The 22,250-nt window shown below is 50.8% G+C and overlaps 1 protein-coding gene across 8 annotated transcripts in view; it reads right to left on the bottom strand.

Annotated features, from left to right (window-relative positions):
* The window catches only part of PPFIA2 (PTPRF interacting protein alpha 2), a 320,885-nt gene that overhangs the window by 187,003 nt on the left and 111,632 nt on the right, over positions 1-22,250 (bottom strand). The gene's annotated exons all lie outside the window — the stretch shown is intronic.

Genomic DNA, 22,250 nt, shown 5'->3' with positions numbered 1-22,250 from the left:
CTGCCCACCGGCCTCCCTGCAGGCCGTCTCCTGCTCTTCCCAGGTAGGCCGGCCCAGGTGGGTGACACGGTGGTAGGTCGGCCCCAGGAGGGCAGGAGCTAGCCTGCCACCGAGCCATTGGCCCAAGCTGCCCATTCAAGCCGCCCCTGGGGAGGGCAGGAGACGGCCTGCAGGGAGGCAGGGGGGTGGGGTTCACTGATGGGTGGCTCAGGGGGGCAGCCCAGGGGGGTGCTGTGGCAGCGGCAGGCTGGCTCCTGGCCTCCCTGGCCTCCCTGCTGGCTCCCCGGCCTCCCTGCTGGCTGCCATAAGTGGGGCATATGTGGTGGGGGTTCGCAGGGAGCTGGTCATGCCTTGGGTGCCATTTTCACTTGGTATGCCTCTGTCGAGATCTGACAAAATTAGGCTATACCATGTCCCCTCCCTCATATCATAGGATGTATAAATGTATCTACTCAAAATTAATAAGATAATTACAAAGCTTTAAGGAAATCTTCGGATGTTACCAATGTTTGTAATTCAAAACAAATCATTGTAGCACAAAAAGATTGACAAACAATTAGTAACAAAGTTTTTATTAAATTTATATTCCAAGATGCAAAAAATCCACAAGTGGGTTGTAACTTTTTTACAGGACCTCAAAAGGTTCATTAATTGACTGTTTCTAAAGCCAAGGATAATCTGAAGTAATTAAGATAGTTAAAGAAGCACTCTCAATCCTTTAAGACCATAAACTCATTTTATGAAGTGTAAATCTCATTTTGTTTTAACTTCTTCACTAATAGTTTACTTTTTTTTCTGGGCTTTTTAAAGTGAATTGATGTTGTTCTTTAGGCATATAGCACCATTTATTAACAAATGTATAATCTGCCTTACACATCAGGGATCCTTAAAGATGCCATACAATAGGCTATATCATAGAACATAAGAAAATTAAAAACAATTAAATCAAAAACTTAAAGGAAAACTTATAACATGCAGAATTTTTCAAAAGAGAAATTCCCACTAATCAGAAAATAGTAATAGTAATAATAATAATTTACAGCAGAATGAAAAATTAGGCCAGAATATCCCTTCTCTTACTAATAAAACCTGCCCAAACCTGCCATTAGTTTATCCAAAAAATAGTGCTAGACAAATGTCACAGCAAAGAAGTTTTACGATCTTAAATCAAGAACGCCTGTCCCATGTAGCCACCTGCTAAGTTCTGCTAGTGAACACGAAGCAAGATCCTCCAGAAGTCCAGATGGACTTGGTAATTTGTTGTTAGAAGGACAAAGTATTACACTGTATCGATGTTCTAGTTCAAATAAGTACTATAAATAAGCATTAATATTTAAATATAGGCAAAACCAACTAGTCTAATCTTAACTCTACTCTTAACTAGTCAATCCTCTGTCAATGCAGCAAAGTAGGCAGTAAGCAATAGATAATCAAGCCTTGCATTATTTGTTAAAATATCTTAAAGTGAGGCCCAAAATATCAGAACAGGATTGTATTATTATTATTTTCTCTTTTGTAACCTCTTACATATTTCTGTACAATGAATTACTGTGAAACACATTCCTGTCTGAACTTTATGACACCATCAGGTGGAAACCAGAATGGAATCTAAGCACCACAAGTCATTTTTCCCCCAGCTATTTTTTTAAAAAAGTATCAAGAATGTTCTAGGACAAATGCATCATATTTTGTTTAAAGTGCCTCTAAATACAGGAACACAATGAAAATGCAATATCTTTTTCAAACACATCATGCCTCACTTTTGGAAATGGTCCATTGTGAAAAAAAAATAAGCTTGACAGTATTTCAGGAACTTGAATCTGAATTTAAATTGTTCCCTGGTGCATAAATGACTAAAATTGGCTATTCTATCTCTGTCATCTATAACAACTGTGATTACTGCCTATTACAAGCTAAAAGGAGTTTTTATTTACAGCAAACAGACCAAGAATATTAAACTTCACTAGGCATAGGTGGATGATTCTATTCTTTAACTATGGGAGGAAAGATAGAACATGATTGGCTAGCATTATGCAGAAATGGTTCTTGTGCCAATGGGATCTCTTTTCACAAAATACACTTGTGGAAAGTGAACACACTTATGAGAAAAAGGGGGAAGAAAACAGTGGCACCTGACTGACATATTCTACCCACACATAGCATGCTGACTTGTTTAGGCTCTTCTCCCCATAACAGGCCACCCAATCACATGGAGGCATGCCTATATAAGCATGTAGGCTTTTTCACTTACGTTCAAATTAATATATGTTGTAGTAGTGCACTGCCGACCCAGCAGTGCCGTAGTGGAACGTTGGGACGCCAACGGACCTGCGGCCTTGCCGGTCGCATCGCACCCCCACTCCTCATCCCCCCATGAGTCACAGGTCGTGAACTGTCTGGCTCAATCACCGGGCGCAGGGACAATGGTCTTGCCCCCAGGTGAGGATTAGGCTCAGACGCGTACGCTCCTCTCCGCACGTAGCCAGATGAGATCATACATCACATGATGATCTCCCGACCTCCCGCTCTCCCGGAACTCCCCCCAGTTCTCCCTCCTACACGCCCCCGATAGAGTAACAATAAAAGGTGCCAGGAACCGGCAGACGGGAGACTCGCTAGGAACACGGACCTCCGGTCTCCCGCTGCTGGCGATCTCCACCAGATGTTATCTCCGCGTCTCGTCTCATTCTTACGCTGACCGCGTGGAGTGCGACTACAAGCTGGTGCCGAAGCCAGAGATCCTCGAACCTCCCACCCTGCTCACCGTCGCCTGGGAAGGGCAGCGATACCGAAGTCCGCTGGATCGGCGCATCCAGGGACCACCGTTCGGTACTCATACATCTGTCCTCTGGATCGAAGCGCATCCAGAGACCGCGGCGTCCCTACCGGACACTCTCTGCCGTCCGGCGGAACACGGTGAGTATGGGAGCTTGCAAAAGCAGGGCTTATATGACAAACGTTGACGAACTGAAAGCGTTAGCGAAATGCAGCAGGGTCCCGTATTAAAAGAGAAGGGGCTGCGCAAATTGGTTGAGGAGATTGAAGCTCAGTGTCCATGGTACCCAGAGGGGGACATTGAATCTTAAGGACTGGGAAAACATCGGGCGACTCTTAGCACAGAGCCTGTGGCGCCCGATTAATCGCTGCTACTGACGATGGAGACAATGTTTTGTCACCATCAGCCTGCAGACCTATGGCTCCTTGCTATAGGCAGCCCTCCTTCGATCTTTCACCTTCAATTTCAGCCCGGAATTTTCTCTATCACTAAATTGGGCGCCTGTCCTCCTTCTGCCCTATTTCGTCCCTTCGCCCAATTCAAACTCTCGGCACCGGCGCCTCCTAACTCCGCCTTCATTTTCGAAGTCACTGCACCTCCGTCAGCGCCCGTAATGGCTGGGTTTTCAAAACTCTTGCAGAGCGTATTAGCCACGCGATCTGCAGAGAAAACCTGGCGGAAGGCGATGCCGAGATTCTGCATTGTGCCCGTCCACTCCACAGATACCGTGGGGGGAGGATGGCATAGTTCGGCCGGGTTGTCGAAATTACCGCCCTGAGCTATAAAATCCTCACCGAAGCTCCACTCATAATGATGCGGGACGGGAAGTCACCACCCCTATGTGAAACGTAAAGGCGGTCGCGAGCCACCTAATGGTCCCAGACGACTGGAAGACCGCCTTCCATGCTCCTGAGCCAGCAATTTGCGATCTGGGAAAGCGGGTTCGCCAGCAATGCCTTAGCAGGGCAGCCGCCTCGCGCGGCGCCTACCGCCAGCGCAACTTCACGGCTTCGATGCCTTCCAGTAACCCCAACAATCAGATTGTCCTACCTGAAGCCACCCATCACGGTAGCCTCTGAGTGCGCTTATAAAGGCGTTTGTCAGGGTCCCCAATTCTGGCCAGCCCACACAGAGCTTCTCTGCCATCCGGCAAAACCCCCCAAGAACCCTACGCCCGAAGTTTGTGAGCAGACTCCAGGAGGCTCTCAAGAGGCAGGTTGGACAACGAGGGAGGCTCAGGGCGAACTCCTTAAGCGTCGCCAAAGAGAGCCTCCGCTGAATGCCGCAAAGGCAATCACAGGCTTAGGTAAGGACCCCGAACTGGCCGACATGCTTAAGGCTTGCCAGGATATCGGGGTCCTTCGCCCACCACGGACCTCCTGACGCAGCCCTTTCCACCGCCAGGAAACAGCCCGAGGCAGGTGTTTTAATTGCCACCAGTCCGGACACTTCCGTAAAGATTGCAGGCTGCCCAGTAGGGGCCTCGATACGAAAGGTCTCCCCAAAGGGAGAAGACCCTCAGGAGGCCAGCCCGAGCCTTCTCCACCCTTAAGCAAAACTATCCCTTGTTACAGGGGGGCCGCCGGACCTCGCTTCGGGCCAGCCCGCCAAGACACCCCAATGTGGCGGGCATCCTGCAGGAACGCGGCCTCACGAGGGCAGCCGCCTTGCGCTTCTGGGCTCCCTCGCCCAAAGAGCATCCGCCGCCCACTCCACACAGCTTCGAGGTCCCAGGTGAACCCCAGGGTCGCGGGGGGCCCCAGCGACCATCGACGAAGTGTCCGGGCGGCCTGATCAGTGGCGGCTGGGACACATTTAAAGGCGCCAGGGGAGAGGGAGCGAGAGCCGCACAGAAACCCCTTAGAAATCGGGCGGCAACTCATCGCCCTCCCATGGTCATGGGAGGCTTCGAGAGCAGAGTAAGCCAGCCCACTGCCCTCCCCTCCGCGTGGACCCGCGAAGACCCCAGTATGGGTAGAACAGTGGCAGCTGCCCAGAGAGAAATTGATTGCCATGCACCAGCGCTTCGTGGAGAGCAGCTGACCGGCGGGCCACATTGAGGTCTCAGCGTGCGCCCTGGAACACACCTGTCTTTGTAATAAAAGAAGAGTGGCTGGTGAAGCGATTACCACAGGATCTCAGAGCAGTAAATGCCTGTATCCAGCCCATGGGCCCCTCTTCAATCACGGTTTACCCAACCCCAACCTTATCCTCAGACTGCAGGTCCTGGTTGTTGACCTGAAAGGATTGTTTCTTTTGTATCCCCTCTCCTGAAGACCGAGTACATTTGGCTTTTCCGCCGGTGCGGTGCTTAATCATCAGCCATACCGGCCAGGTACCAATGGAAGGTCTTGCTTGCCCCGGGGATTAACTCAACAGCCCCACCTTGTGTCAATTCTTAGATCCATCGCCTTAGCCCCATTTGGCAAAGCGGAGCTATGATCATCCATTACATGGATGATATCCTAATAACCGCACCGACCATCCCCGCGGTGGGTGGCGGCTGCTAGCGACCACTTGCTAAAACAGTCAGGCCTGCACATCGGCTCGAAAGGTGCAGGAAAGAGCAGGCCATTTTTTGTATCACCAGGGCATAAGCTCCTCACTCCTACTCCGCCCCGTCATGCGATTCAAATCCCAGACACACTCCGCGGCTCACTCCAGCTGCAGCAGCTGCTGGGAACCCTCAACTGGGTCCGTCCAGCTGTAGAAACTCTCACCGCCCTTGCTCAGCCCCTGTTTCGCTACTCCGGCTGCATAAAAAAAATCCAGGGGGGGGGGACAAGATCAACTCACTCCAGAAGCACAAGGACACCTTTCGGGCAGTAAAGGAGGTCTAGCCGCCCGATGGGTGGATCGAGTCCCCTCGAATCAACCTCTCTCACTCTTCTCTTGAACACCTCTCCTGGAGTCCTAGGGTACCTGCGGCCGCCACAAACCTTCCTTGTCGAATGGCTTTACCTGCCTCATGTGCCATGAAAATCTCTCCACCGGGTCAGCTTTCACATAGATCCTCATCAACCAAAGTCGTCGCGCTGCTCTGGTAATGAGTGGGATAGGACGAAAAAATCATCATGCCTCTAAACAGAACAGAGTTCCAACTTACCTCTTGAATGCCTCCCTCACCCCTCCAGCTGGCCCTAGAAATTTCGTGGGGAGATCCTCTTCCACCTCCCCCCCAGACCCTCGCCTCACTCTCCACTCCTCTGCCTGTCCCATTCGACGCTGGCGGCCCTGCCCCTCCAAAGGCCCCACCATCTTAGCCCGGCCCGGGGGCAAGTGGCGTCGGCCATTGCATTCCAACAAAGATGGTCAATGGCGGACCGGCCTGCGCGCCCGCTTAAAGCCTCCAGCTCAGCGGCCGAACTTCGCGCTGACCATTCTGGCCTTTCAAACTTTCCCCGACCCTTCAACCTTCTGGTTACCGATTCCCCAATGCATTAAAGGGCGCCGCGTAATTGCCCACCTACCGGAGCCTCGTGGCCCCGAGATCGACCCAAACCTCGCGGAGTCTCTTCCTGGCCTTCACCGGAACCTTCTAGCATCCAGAACCTCCCAGTACTTTTGTAGGCCATATGCACAGCCACCGCGCCGGCTCCAGGCCCCTCAGCGAAACCAACCATGAACAACGCATACCCATCTCCACCCTCTTTTCGACCCTTCCAGTCATGATTTTTTTTCCACCAGGGGCAAAGCGCGCCCGATCCTGCAGCATCCCCTCAACCAGAGCGCGGTCCATGCGATTTAAATCCTGCATCAATGCTCCGCCTCGGCCCCTCGTCAGACCCGGGGTAAAGCCGAGGAGGGCCCTGGCAAAACTCGACTTGTGGCAAATGGGTAACCCTGGTCCTGCCTAGCCCCTGGAAGCACCTGCGTAACCATAGATGCCTGCGAGATGCGTCTGGGCTACACCACTCCGGCGAGACCACCAATCCGCGTCATCCAGCACCTCTTTCGCGTGCATAACGTCATGGGCCAGCCCTCCATTTAAAAGCGGTTAAGCGGCCATATTCTTCGTGACCATGCTCCAGTTCTGCACCAACTGGGGAATCGTGCTAACTGCGGGATTCCTACAACAGCACCGGGCAAGCAATGCGTTGAAGGGGCAAATCGCCTTCAAAGAGATTTTAGCCAGACAAACTAAAGAAGGGGAGTTAGCCCCCCCATTTTAGGCCACATACGACAAACAGTCTCAAAGGTACTTTTCACCATTAATCATCTAAATTTGCTCAGCCCTACCATCGGGACAACAGGTCCGCCCCCATAGAAAGACACTTCAGGCAGTCAGACCCTCCCCACGCCAAGGTCTACTGCCGCCAACTCCCAGATGTCGAACCTGGGCTGACCTCATAACCTGGGTATGCTTCAGTCCTTCTCCCTACAGGTCCTCCTGGATCCCAGCCCGACATGTCCGACCCATTTCGAGGCGATGCCAAAGCCAGGCCACCTGCGAAGGCCGGAACAGGCCTCGAGCACCCCTTCCCACAGCCTCAGCAGACTTGCAATCCAGCATCGGAGCGACCGAAGATCCGTAACCCGAAGACTCCGCGGCCAGCCGACCGCCTCCTAGGCCAAAGAATCCCAAAGCTGCAGCCTTTCGCGGCTATCACTGTGGATTTTGGCCATCAGCAGCTACTAATACAGCTACCACGGTGACAGTCGGTCACCCCCTGCAGGATCCTCATCGACCGCCATCCTCCTTCCCTCCCCAAGCCCCGGCGAATTTGAACTTACAGCGGGAACATCGATAGGTTAACTCTTGGAACTCTCCGCTGCCCTCAGCCACTTGCGTATTATCGGAACCGTATTCTTCCGCGACCTTGCTGCGCCAGAGAGTCGCGAACTTATAGCTTTGGTAACCATGTCTTGTTAATCTGGATTTTATGCATGCTCCGGTTTTTTTGAAGTTATACTGTCGTTGCTGCATCTCTGCCTGCCTATCTGCGGGACTCTCTGCCACCGCCTGCATGCGTCCACCCTACCAGGCTCCACCCCAGGAGCCGGACACCGCCCAGCCATCGGCTCCACTCCGCCTTTCAATCCCTCCTGCCGGATCGTCGCGATCGTCCTCTCGAAGCGGAGTCTGCCTCCCTCAGCGACTTCCCTTGCGGGAGCCCGGACTTATTTCCTGTACTATTGGCCCAGCTGGACTGTGACCTCGCGAAGTCCACCAACTCGGCTTCACTGCCCTGGATGCCCTGGCCTCCGAAGGCAACAAGAACTTCATTAAGCGGCTCTAGACTAAATCATGTACGCCACTAACTGAATCACCAAAGCGGTGAGAGTGTACATAATATGTATTGTTTTAATCTTCCTGATGATTCCCAATTGTTTACGTGAATTGCAAGAAATTGTATCTAATCTGAAGTGCTTGATGTTTTGCTGGTGGTGGTCAGCCCTCTGGAGCTGGCTGCCGGGAGGATGGTTGAGTGCTATTGTACAGCTCTGCGCTGTCTTAATTGTGTGCCTTATTATCGGATCTTGTTTACCGTTCAATGCGTGTCCTAATATTGCCTATAGCGTGTGTAAGCCCCTCGCATTTCCACTTACCCGCAACCAAATTCTAATGTTGCACAAGCGGCCTGGTCAGCCTGACCAAGCGGTGAGGAGACAAAGCGTCCCGTTAAATGCGCCCTTAAGCGTTGGCCCCCATTTTCGATAAAGGAGGAGATGTAGTAGTGCACTGCCCGTGCTTAGTGCCGTGTAAGGAACGTTAGGGCGTAGCGGACCCATAACGGCCTTGCGATCGCCATCGCACCCCCACTCCTCATCCCCCCATGAGTCACAGGTCGTGAACTGTCTGGCTCAATCACCGGGCGCAGGGACAATGGTCTTGCCCCCAGGTGAGGATTAGGCTCAGACGCGTACGCTCCTCTCCGCACGTAGCCAGATGAGATCATACATCATGATGATCTCCCGACCTCCCGCTCTCCCGGAACTCCCCCCAGTTCTCCCTCCTACACGCCCCCGATAGAGTAACAATAAAAGGTGCCAGGAACCGGCAGATGGGAGACTCGCTAGGAACACGGACCTCCGGTCTCCCGCTGCTGGCGATCTCCACCAGATGTTATCTCCGCGTCTCGTCTCGTTCTTACGCTGACCGCGTGGGTCGACTACAATATGTAGATTTTCCTTCATAATTTGGGAGTCCAGTTCACATTACCAACCTGCTCCTCCATTACCTCTATTTAATTTTGGCAGTTAGCATGCATTCTGCACACAATATATTCAGGTATCTCACAATGTGAACTTTGACTCATGAAAGCTTATACCCTAGAAAACTTTGCTGGTTTTTACTATGCTACTGGACTTGAATTTTGTTCTACTACTAAGACCAACTTGGCTGACCACCTGAAACATTATACTGAACTTACTTCTGTAAAAGAGATGAGTTCTTACTAAATCGCGTCCCAGGCTTCAGCCTGGGACGACATTGCAGGGGGGGAGGAAGGAATGGAAGCCTCTCCCCCGCCGGCCGGCTGAGCCTGTCACGTGGCCGGGTACCGGCACGTGACAAGGGCTTCAGAGCAGCCCATAAAAGGGCTGCGTCGGCGGGGCCCGGCCTCTTTTCGAGGCCGGCAGGTTTGAAAGGCAGCTGAGTGGTGCTTGCTGGCGGCCTTGATTAGAGCCGGGTGATTTTTCTCTCCCTCCTTCCCCGGTTAGCTAGACAAGCATACCTTGCGGCCGGAGCAAGCGTGCTTTCGCTGCGGCTGCCGGATCCGCTTGAGGGGACGTTTTCCCTGGCGTCTGCTGCGGCCGGAGCGGGCGTGCCTTCGCCGCCTCCGTGGCCTTCGGCTGTGTGGCTGCCGGGGTGGGGGGTGGAGCGTTTGCTCTCCCGTGCGGCTGCCGGGAGCTGAGCTTTCATCCGCCTGAGCGGGGAGCGGCCTTTATTGAGGCTCCCGGGGCAGCGTCTTTTCACCTCACTTGTAGCGTTTTTTCCTTTTACGGCCGTACGTCTAATTTGGACTGAGGCTCGGTATCGGGCATTTCGCCCTACCGTGCAGTCGGCCTCGTGCGAGTTCGGGGTGCGGCCGTTTAGCCAGCCGTTCACTCCGTCCCGGCCTCGCACTCCGTCCAGTTAATTTGACTGGGGCTTGATCACGGCCCTGCCGCTTAGCCCGCAAGTGCGGGCGGAGAGCCGGCCGCGTGCATCTTGCCTGGGCGGCCCTGCTTCTCGGCTCGTGGACGCGGGCGGAGAGGCGGCTGCGTGCCTCTCGCCTGGTGCCTGGAGGCAGCGGAGTCAGTGGCTGGGGTGGAGAGCGGCGGCCATTTTGGGGCCTTTTGTTTGCGGTGGCCATTTTGGGCCTTCGTTTTTGAGCCGCGTTATTCCCGCCACAACCCCCCCCCCATAGAATAGCATTCAGTAGGAAGAGTTAAGGCCATTTAGTTTGTAGAAGGGCCTGCTTGTTAAAAACACACACACACACACACACACCTTAATTTTAATAAGTTTACTTCGTAGCTTATAACAAGTTTCCTTTTGCAGTTTATTATATTTAGTGAGCATTCTGTGCCATGGCCACAAAGCCAAAAAGTACCAAAAAGAGGGCACGGAACGCGGGCCGGGGCGCGGCCATTAGGGCTTTTGAGCAGCGTCAAATGGAACCCACTCGGGGAGTAGCCCGGGATCCTGATGCATGTGCACCCCAAGACAATCTGGGGATGCCTGCCACTCCTGCTCAATCTGGGGGTCTGGCCTCCCCTTCCAGCTCGGTGGCGTGTGTCACATCTGCCGTGGGCCTACAGGAACAAGTTCGCTTGGAGACTGAGCCCAGCCGGGCATCGCCGGTGCAGCCAGTACCTGGTACCCCAGGTCCAACTCGGCCTCCTTCCAGGCGGGCTGGGTCGAGCAATCCTGTAGGGATCATGGCTCCTATTGGTCAAAGTGGGTTGCCTACAACTTCAAGTCCTGTTTTCATGCCATGTCCCTACCCATATGCTCCATTCATGGGCGTGGGCATGAATGTAAATCCTGGCATGGGTTGGCCAGGGCAATTTAACCCCACCCCTGGAATTGGACAATGGCCAGGTGGTTTTGGAGTAAGCCAACAGGTGCACCCCAGTCTTTGGCCTCATCAAGGGCCCAGTTCTCCTAGCCCCCCTTTCCGGGGGCCTCAGATTCAGCAGAGCTTGGGTTCCTCGGTTTCCTCCTTTCCGGGACCTCAGGTCCAGCCGAGCTTGGGTGCCTTTGTTCCCTCTTATACAGGGACTCAGTTACAAAGTTTGGGTTCCCCGGTTCCCACCTTTATAGGGACTCCAGGCTCAACAGAACTTGGGTTCCTCAGTCCCCCTTCTTGCAGGGATTAACACCCAGCAGGGCGTGACTTCCGATGTCCCCCCTTTTGTTGGGACTCAGGCCCAGCAGAGCTTGGAGTTGCCCATGTAGCCACCTTCTGGAGGTCTAGCTCCTTCAGTAGCGGCGGGTCCCATAGTTCAGGGTTTACCAGAATGGGGTTGGCGAGAAGCTCTTCAAGCCAGTCGGCCCAGAGCAGCGCCAGAGCAAGGCGCCCAGAGGGGAAGAAGGCCTCTGCGTCGTTCCATGCATGCGTTCCCCCTAGCTCCATCCCTGCGTCGGGTTGAGTCGAAGCCCGGATGAGGAGTCCGCCCAGAAGCGGGAGGGGATTACTGGGAGCGGGGGAAAGGTGCCAGCTCCTCCCTCAGTGGATCATTCAGCAGCGGAGAAAAGGGGACCTTGCTGTAGCGGACAGTTGGTGCAGGGAATCAGAGTTGGCAGCTTTCTGCTCAGCATGGGATCCTGGAGATCCTCCGGGCTCCCATTTGCCGAAAACTGAGAGAGAGAGCCCTGGGCGCGAGATTGCTATGTGGACCTCTTCACGGTTTCTGCGGCCGGAAGAAGGGAATCCCTGAGGAGTCTGGTTCCCGTTCGGCCCAGAAGGAAGAGATGCCGGAAAAGAGCCGGGCGTTCTTTTCGACAACCTGGTCAAAAGGATTTAGCGGAGTATATGGCACTTATTAGGAGCCGCCTACCCTCTAAGGAGGGCCTGGCACCTGGCTGCTCTCTCACTGGAGCCCAAGCGTTTTGAAAGCCGATCCCTCTCGGGGGACGCAGCAGCATTGAAATATGATGATGAAGCATTTGAAGGAAATCCTTCACATCGCCCAGGCCGCAGGTGGGACATAATCCACGATCAGACGTGGATGACAAAATGTCAGTCAAAGGTCACCCTGCTATTGGCCAGGAAGGAAGGGCGGAAGAAGAAGGGTTAGCCAGCCCGAGACCCGCCCGTCACGCCTGTTGGGCCTTTAATCAAGGCTCTTGTAGGAAAGATAAGTGTAGGTTTGAGCACTCTTGCTCCTAGATGCTTGAGGACTCACACCAGGACACAATGCCCTCAACTGAAGCTGGCGGCCTCCCTTTTCAGCGTGGCGGAACCCTGGCTTTCCAGCTGGCCTTCTAAGAAGGGCGGTTGGCGGCCAGGGAGGATCCCTTCCCCGCCCAGAAGGCCTGAAGTCCGGGAGGTCCTGCAGAGTCTAAGCCCCTCCAGTGCGTGTCGCGAATTTTGCTATCCCAGTGGCTGGACAGGTGCCTGCAGCTGTCGGGGAAAGGCGCTAGCATTATATATGAAGGAGGGATTCCAATGGGGGGTTTTCCACATTTCCTTTTTTTGCCCAGGGAACAAGGGGAGGCAACATCAGCTCCACAACTTAAAATCAGCCAAGGGGTAATTGCCTGCGGTAGTGGCCGTAAAATTTCAAAGGAGATGCCTGGTGGGTGGGATTGCAGGCCCTTTATGAGCCTCCGTTACCCAACCTCAGGGTTTCCCCCATCGGGGTGGTCCCCAAAGACCCGGGAGGGAGTACAGAATGATACAGCACTTGTCCCTACCACCTGCAGGAGGGTCGGTAAATGACTTTATCGACCCAGGCATCTGCTCTGTTGATACGCATACACCTTGGATGAGGCAGTGAGTCTCATCCGGGGAGGATTGGGAACAGCATCAAAGTTAGCGAAATGTGATATACAGTCAGCCTTTCGGCTGCTGCCCATACACCCCAAGGACTTGAACTCTTAGGTTTCAATTTGGCCGGACGATGGTATGTCCAATACGAAATGCATGCCCATGGAGAACTGTTGAGTACGCTAGAGTAATACTTGTGAAAATTTATAGCACGCTTTTTAGAATGGGCAGTCAGAGATCGCATGCCATCAGCAAAAGTTACTCATTACCTTGATGATGATTTTTTTATTTGTAGGTGCCAGCAGACACTGAGTGACTGTGCAGCGATGTTGTCAGCATTTCAGGACTTAAGCGGCAGAATTGGGAGTTCCTTTGGCGGCCCGACAAGACCGAAGGGCCTGTGTCTTGCTTAACTTACTTAGGAATTCCAGTTGGACACAATAAGCAGGAACTATCTTCCACCTGCCCCTTGATAAGCTGGCCTTGGCATTGCGCGCACATTGATTAGTGAAATCTCTGCAAAAAGGAAGTGCAGATTCGCGGGAAATACAGTCCCTGCTTGGGCACCTTAATTTTGCATGCAGGGTGAAGATGCTCCCAGGGAAGGGCCTTTTGTTCCCGTCTTGCCAGGTCCATGGCAGGCTACTCAGTTCCACCACCATCACATCAGGGTTGACCGGGTTTTCGCACGTCAAGACCCTAAGGGTTTGGTTAAGTTTTCTTAGAAAACTACAATGGCAGGTTTTCAATTTGGCTTGGGTGCCTTGGGAGGCTGCAAGAAAGTTTACCTTTCAAGGATTCACACCGGTACAGCTGGCTCTATAGGTTTTGGTATTATTTATTTTAGGGGCCAGTGGTGTGCGGAAATGGCCATCAAGCGTGGAATCAGACTGGAATTTTTCTGCGGGATGTGAGCTTTCCTGGAGTTGTTCCCTCCACCAGGTGGCTCGCGGTTCACATCTGGAAGGATGTGTTTCGCGACCACACAGTTAAGTTCTGGTGTGACAACCAGGCTGTTATTGTCCAGGGTAGTAAACCGGCAGTCCAGCCGGTCAGAAATGCGTGTAATCGCGGCCTTGAGTCACGGGAATTGATGTTGGTTTGCTGTCTAACAACATCTCTTTGCTTTTTAAAGCTGTTTTTCTGCCAGAGTATAAATAACAGCATTGCTGGCGCCTTGTCTGCCCGTCATCAGGTCAGCCGCTTTATCGCTCCCTAGCTCGAAGCCAGCCAGTTTCGGAGAAGTGTCCAGACCATCTGTGGCCGTCTTGGGAGGCAGTCCATAGCGAAGAGTGTCTTGCAGTCACTGGCCCCAGCTACCGCGTCAGGCGGCGTATGAAGGGGCTCTGAGCACCTTTTGCATTTGCAGCTTCCATCGGCCCGAACCGCAATGCGACAAAGAGGGTTTTGCTAAGGATTTGGATTCTCCAGTATCACAGGTGGAATTGAGGGACCGTCGAATGGCTGCCAGGACTATTAAAGATCCCATTTGGCTGAAGCCATTTCCTTTTTTCAGCCAGGCTCTGCAGGGATCACCGACCACTCCGGTCGCTTTGAAGCTAGGCGGCGGTGGCGGGTGGCAGCGTCTTCCCCTAGGCCAATACAAGACAGTAAGTGATCCCATCACCCAGGGGAGCTCTCAGGGACTCTAATTAATGCTACAGAAACAGTAGCTGTGACTCTACTTATGAGGCTGCACAACTTCCAAGCCTTATTTGCTTTGGCCTTTTATAGAGGGCCTTGCTTCGGTGTATGCAATTAGTTGCTCCGTCGCACCATCGCATACGGCCCCTAAGAGCTTTACGAAATTCGATGTTTCACTTAGCCGATGGGGAGCCTACTTATATGGTTGGCGGGGTCCAAGACTGACCAGCGTGTCGAGGAACCAGAGTGACGCGGCGCTACCCCAAGCAGGATTATCCTGCCGGTGGCACACATGGCTGCATTTTTGGCGTTAAGTCGAAGACATGGGGTCCACTGTTCATCCATAGTAATGGATTGGCGAGTGTCAGGTCACCAATTTACAGAAAGCGGTTCTCGCGGCACATTACCTACAGTTTGTGGAACCGTCCAGCTGAACAGTTTAGTTCTCCACTCCTTCGAATCGGAATCGGCAACCCGATGCCTCTCAGGAAGGACAGCCTCTGCAGCAGAGATTCAGGCTTTAGGCCGCTGGAAGGTCTCTAGCCTGTCGATGCTTATGTCGGCCTCACCTTTTGGCTGTAACTTTGTTCTCGCTGCCGGTTCCCGGTATTTGCCCATTGGGTACTAAGTTTGTGATTTTGGTCACAGTATTATTGTCCACTGCTGAAGCGGGCCGCTATCGAAGAAATCTGGCTGGGGAGAACATCTGGGCCTGGACACCTCTGTGGATATTGGCTGGCTGGCGGGGCGAGGCATGATGTGGCCTGCTCTGCTTCTCCGGTTCGCGAAACTCGTCCTGCAATTTGAAAGCTTCCACCACCAGATGCAGCTTTGGATTCAACTGGAGTAGAAAATGACATTCCGGCCTCTAAAAAAGGGGCTTGGCGTTGCAGGGCGCTCCATGAGGGACGACTTGATGCTGAACCATAAGTAGAGGCCGAAGACCAAAACTGTTCACAATTAAAGTCGCTTACTAGAAGCGCGCCAGGACTTGGAAGACAGCTGCTTAATCCCGGCAGGAGTTAACAAAACCAGGTCTAAACCGTGTCGGTCAGCGGCCCGGCTGGGTGTTACGCACTGAGCATGGGGGGGGGGGGATGTTATTCCCCATGTTGATCTATCTCATGCTCTGCCAGCATTGTTTTATTTTGCCGATGGAGTCCGCTTATACCCTTCGGATTAGGGACCAGGACATCTGGTTACATGATATCGCCATGCTCTGCTGCAGTGAAGCCAGCGTGACCTGCACTGAAGCTGCGACAAAATCCGTTGGCGTGCAGTGGTGCGTGCTGCGGCTTGCAGCACTGGCCCGGTGTGACTCACCGGGCTGCTGAAGCTGGGGTGGGAGTATTTGGTTTCAGCAGCCGATTGGTGGAGAGGCATGAAGAGCGCATCCCTGGCCAGAAGGGGAAGGCAGTGTAAACTAGCGTGCGGACCTTCCCCACCTCAGGGAGCCCTCCATATACCAGAGTCCGTGGTGGCGTAAAGCTCTGAAGTAAGCAAAGCCTTAGGGGCGTGCTGAGAGCTTTCGCTGCCATGACGAGGGTGGGAGTGTCTTCGGTGGATTTCGCGTCCATGTGGCATCTAGTAACTTCCTGTTCCAGCAGTTCCCTCGGAGGATGTGCGGACAGGGTTCTGTCGAAGGGCCTAAGGGGGGTCAGCTTAAGGCTGCCCTATAATAACCAGAGTCCAGCCCGGTTTTGCTGCCTGCCAGGGGGCCAGGATGTTAGCTCTGATATGCGCCCAGCTTCAAAGGTTTTGGTTATGTTAAATGTCGGGAATTTGGGCTGCGGCCATTTGTTTTCCAACAAGTATGTCTGTTGGAGTGTGCTTGATTGGAATGGAGTCTCCACACATCCCCATGCAAATCGCGTCAGCCAGCCTGGGGCGGCAATGCAGGGGGGGAGGAAGGAATGGAAGCCTCTCCCCCGCCGGCCGTTTTAGCCTGTCGCGTGACCCGGGTACCGGTACGTGGCGAGGGCTTCAGAGCCGAACCCATAAGGGGCGCTCTCTCTGCGTCGGCGGGGTCCGACCTCTTTTCGAGGGCCCGGCAGATTGAAAGGCCCTCCCTCCGCTCCCAGTTTTTTAAGGATTTAGGGTTTCTTAGCAAGCTTTGTTATTTGTCGCGAAGTTCACTGGGCGGTGGGGCGAAGAGCACATCCTATTTGGGGAAGGCAGTAGCTTGCGTGCCGGACCTTCCCCACCTCGGGGGCCTCCATATGAGGTCCGTGGTGGCGATAGAGCTCTGGTAAGCAACGCCTTGGGGCCGTGCTGAGAGCTTGCTGCCCGGCAGGGAGGGGTGTCACAAATTGGATTTGCGTCCATGTGGCATCTAGTAACTTCCTGTTCCAGTTCCCTCGGGGGATATGCCGGACAGGGGTTCTGTCCGAAGGGCCTAAGGGGTCAGCTTGGGCTGTCCTATAACCAGGTTCAGCGGTTTGCTGCCTGGGGGGTCAGGATGTGCTCTGATATGCTCGCCCAGCTTCAAGGTTTTGGTTATGTTAATAAAATTTGGGCTGCGGCCGATTTATTTCCAACAAGTATGTGTTAGTGTTTTGATTGGAATGAGTCTCCACACATCCCCATGCAATGATGAAACAGAGTGTATGCTGCTGAAACAATTTCTGGATTATGTTTTCTTCTGGCATTTGTTAAACTCTTGATATACTTTGCTATCTACTTTCTGAATGTAGTGGAAGGTGGGGAACATAACCAAGGCTTGCTACCATTGCTTTCCAGTGTAAATAAAGATCACATTCTTAATTGACACCTTCTTCCCTAGTGGCAGAATTCTCTCTGTAAAGATTGTAGCTGGATTTCAAAAATTAAAATTCCATTCCATCTAAATGCAACTCAAGGTAGCTCTGGATCAGGAGTATCTCTCCTTTGGCATCTGTTAAATCACAACAGAGGAAGGGAAGCTTAATTTATTCAGGGCTATAAATATCAAGGCAATTATGTTACTTTTAATGGTATGTGTGTAGAGAGCCAAGATCTCTAAAACAGCTGTAGCCAGGCATGTATGAAGACAATGAACACAACAGAATTTTACTCTTCTCGGGAAAGAAAACAATGATATGATCCTACTTCCAATTTCTCCATGTCGTCTTCTACAATATGCATTAATACTGTCCTTTTGAAAGAATAATTTTCAAAAGCTAGATCACTTTGTGTTGGACATCCAGGATGTGCAATTTATCTTTGTATGGAGCACATCAGAGGTGTGGGGCCCAGAGCTCCGTATTCTTCTTCATGTCAGCTCTGTTGCTGTCTCTGGCTGATTCCACATGGGCCAAAAACAGCGGTGTGAAAACGGTGTGAAAACAGTATGAACCCTTTTACACCGTTTTAAACCCTTTTACACCATTTTCACACCGTTTTCACACTGCTGTTTTTGGCCCATGCAGAATCAGCCTCTGTGTACCCAGATTGCTTCCTTCTATCTAACCTTCTCTTTCTATTTCTTGGTCAAACCGCCATGTGGGTAAGATGAACTCTCTGCAATCTGCCTCCAACAGCTACAAAGCATCAAGACTTATTCCAGTATAATTATACCTTCCTCAGTCTTGTCTCTTGCATTTTGAGATTAAGGATTCATCCATTTTAGAAACCTTTTTGCCTCCTTTTGAATTCTAATTTGAAAACATCCTTTATTTTCTATTTTTCATTGTGAGATAAAAGGTGAATGCTGCCATGGAAATCAGCTCTACTTTTCTTTCATTTCCAATTTGGAGCAGACTTGGACCCCTTTTCAGACTAGGAAAGCTTACTGTAAATATTTTGGGATCAGAAGTCAATTAATTTGAAATAACCATAACTTGAAAAAAATGAACACAGTCTCATAGAGGAAACGTAATATCGAAGATAGCATTATGATGGCAAATGCAAAAGCAGAATAATTATTCCCATCTATCCAGTAATGATGACAGTAGCCTCAAGGCAAATGGTAATAATTCTTTTCCCAAAATACACTACCAACAAAATCACCTGTTCCTGAATATTAGAGAAGCACTGCACATATAGCATACAGTTGCAATCTATTTAATTATTTTAACCAAAATTTCGTTGTTAAAGTCTCATTAGACTTCTAATCTATTTAACATAGATTATGATAACGGACATATTATGATAACAGATCAGAAATTTCCACTAACTAAATTTCATAATATTGTTCTCTGTTTAGCACATCTTTTGTTCCTTCGTCATCTAACAGGTCTACTGCTTCCCTAGCTGGCTTCCTACTTTTGATGTATTTGAAGAACTGTTTGCTGCTGGTCTTGATATTCGCAGCCATGTGTTCCTCATAATCCTTTTTTGTCTCCCTTACAGCTAACTTGCTCCTCTTTTGCCACCATTTCTGTTCCTTCTCATATTCTCCATCAGTTGAGCTGGACTTCCATTTTCTAAAAGACATCCTCTTTTTTCTGATAATTTCCTCAACCTCCCTTGTTAACCATGGTGGCTTTCTTTTGGACTGGGTACTGCCTTTCCTAGCCAGTGGAACACATTCCAGCTGAGCTTTTATTACTGTATTTTTAAATATCCTCCAAGCATCTTGGACAGTTTTGACTCCCTTAATTTTCCCTTTCAGCTTCCTGCACACTATCCCCCTCATCTTTGAGAAATTTCCCTTTCTGAAGGCGAATGTAACTATACTAGTAGTTGTCACTTGCTTGCATGCAGAGATACTGAATCTGACAGAATTGTGTTTGCTGTTCCCTGTCGGCTCAACAACACTGACTTCCCTACCAGATCCTGAGTCCCACATAGAATTAGATCTAGGATCACCTCTCCCCTGGTTGATTCCACAATCATCTGCTCTAAGCCACAGTAATTTAGCATATCCGGGAATGCTCTCTCCTTACTATGACCTGAACATGCATTTTTACAGTTTATGTGGAAAATGTTGAAATCACCCATTACCACTACGTTTTTGCGTTTGTTGACCTCTCTGATTTCTTTTTTCATCTCAGAATCCTCTTTTGTGCTTTGGTCAGGGGGACGATAATATATTCCTAACATTAGATTATCCTTCACACCTGGTATTGATATCCACAGTGCTTTTGTAGGGGGATGTCTACATGGTATCCCTGGCATTGTCTATTTTACGTGACACTATCGCCATCTTTGACGCATGGTGCAACACTACCTTTCGATAAAAGCCCTGTCCCTTATCCTTCCTGCTTAGAGCTAGCAACCTGGGGATGGCAGCATTCACACTGGTTCTCCTCATTCCACCATGTCTCTGTGATGCCAACTATGTCAATGTCCTCCTTCAAAACTCTGTACTTCTTGTGGCAATTCCCCTCCCCGCCCAGGGCCCTCAGGCTGTGGTTCCAGCTGCCTCCCTCTCAGCACCACCCGGGACTTTTACTTTCCCCAGAGGTGTCTTTTTTCCAATTGGCCCGAGGGGCCAAGAAATAGTTTAGCCCACAGGGTGCCTGCTGTTAGAGGCAGCCCGTCCCTGGCTTCACAGCCTTCCCTTCCAATCTCTATACAAGTACGTGGGTGGATCCTGCTGCAGTTGCCTCACTATCCAAATGGGATCGCCACGACAAAGAGGCGGCACTTCCAGCACAGTTACACTCGCCGGGCTGGAGTTGATTCACCGTACTCGGCTGGCGCACCTTGCCCGACCGGCTCACCCCTGTCTGCCCTCCATTCCGCTTCCGCCACCTGCAACGAGCGGGCACATCCACGGCACCCTGCTGCAGCGGCACTACCCATGAAACACTGGCTTCCTGCCCGAAGTGCGCCGGGTCTCAAATACCTCCCTCTCCCCAGCTGAGGTGCCTCTGAGCTGTGCTGATCGGGCTCATCCGCGACCGAAACACGGCGGGCGGGACTTCAGCGAGCACTCAGTTGCTGCTGCGGGGCCACCGTGCCGCGGCTCCGACACGAAGTGACCGCCGTGCAGCGCCGCCGCTTCGCGTGCCAGCCGCTCCTCCCTTGAACGTGTTGTTCGCTGAGGCTAGGCCGGTGCCGATTTTCTCCGACCCGTAGCCCAAACGCGCAAGTCTGGGCGCGGTGATGGCCGGAGACCCACCCGCGCCCGGACACTCCAACTCCCCATTTTTAGGTTGAAGGCTTCTACTATTAGCATTGAGACACCTGAATACCCTGTCTCTGTTCCTAACCTACTGCTCTTTATTGCCCCTCGCCTTCAGGGCTGTTACATCAGGGTCCCCTCATATTGAGGGGCCCACCATCCCTCCCTCTTTTGGAGGTAGGTTTTAAATTTGAGGTTGGACGCCTGTTTTTATGTATTAATTTGCTGTCGCTGGTTTTAAGTTATTTTATTGTTGACATGAGATGGAGCCTATGTATTTATATTGTATGTGTGATTTGCTCCTGCTTGTCTCTGAACTTTTGTTGTTCACCGCCCGGAGCCCTTCGGGGATCGGGCGGTATAGAAGATGAAACAATAAATAAATAAATAAATAAATAAATAAATAAATAAATAAATAAATAAATAAATAAATAACCTGGGATTTATGTGCTTTGCCCTCTAGCCCTTTGTAGACACTATCACTTATCACATGCACATTGCTATGTTCCACGCTTGTATGTGGTTGATTTAGAAAAACCTCCCTCTCTGCACCCCCATAGATACTGTATTCCAAACCGAAGTCACCTCAGCTCCTGTTGGCTTTCCCCCAGGGATCAGTTTAAAAACTGTTCTGCCACCTTTTTAATGTTGAGCACCAGCAGCCTGGTTCCTTTTTGGTTAAGATGAAGCCCGTCCCTTTTGTACAGACCTGCCTTGTCCCAAAAAGTTCCTCAGTTTCTAACAAATCTGAAACCCTCTGCCTTATACCACTTTCTCATCCACACATTGAGACCCTGTATCTCCACTTGCCTAGCTCACCCTGCACGTGGAATAGGTAGCATTTCTGAGAATGCTACCCTGGGGGTCCTGGATTTCAACCTGTTACAACTTATTTGGTCACTGACCGTAAATAAAGTATTATTATTAAAACCTGTTACAACAGTACAACAGTAAAGTTGGAAAATATTTAGTGAAAACAAAATACAACATGAAATCAGACTCTTAAGAAAAAATATAAGAAACAACCTCCTGAATAAAACCAGTGGTCTATCTAGTCATACAGTGGCCAAACAATTACTCTAGGAAGGTCAACAGCAGAGCATAGTGGTCAAAGCCTTCCCCTGATGTTGTCTCCCAGCACCAAAATGCAGAGGTTTACTTAATTGCTTTATGTTCTGTTACTTGCTAATTGTTTTGTTCAGGTCTACAAGCTTACTAACCAGATTCTGAACCTATAGTAGCTTCGAAGTCATGAACTATTGTTCAGAAGCATTTCATCATAATACAATTTTCAAGTCCATTGAATATATGTGTGGGTTATAGTCACTGAACCAGGCTGCACTGAAAAAAATGTGGAGATTGTGTTCATATAGTGGTAAAAATAGCTACTGTTATAGAGCTCATCCATCACAAAGGATTTATAATCAAGTTTGAATAACTTTGCACACAAGGACAGAGAGATGTTGACCTAAACAACGAATATATATTTTCAGTTCTTAATTGAATGTGTAATAGCAAGCTTATATAATAGCTACTGTGTCTTTCACAGAGGGCTACAGCAAAGTCTTAGATTGGAATAAAGAGAATGGGTTGTAAAGGAACAAACTTAGCATAGCTTGGGCATCTGCTGGAGAACAAATATTATTAGGATATTCCCTTAAGAATAGGAAGTGTCCAGCTGTACAGTGAAGTCTTGCATCAGAACAGTGGTTCATATGCCCATAATCCTGTTCTATTCAGTGGTCCTACAAGGACAACAAACAGGTTATAGAGGTAAAAGCTTTCACGTGAAGTTGTAATCTAGCACTGGTAATTAAAGGTTTACTGTCTCTGGATGATTCCCAATAACTCAAAGTCACTA

This window comes from Sphaerodactylus townsendi, linkage group LG06, assembly GCF_021028975.2.
Source record: "Sphaerodactylus townsendi isolate TG3544 linkage group LG06, MPM_Stown_v2.3, whole genome shotgun sequence".
Lineage (NCBI taxonomy): Eukaryota > Metazoa > Chordata > Lepidosauria > Squamata > Sphaerodactylidae > Sphaerodactylus > Sphaerodactylus townsendi.
This window is presented reverse-complemented; position numbering and strand designations above follow the sequence as displayed.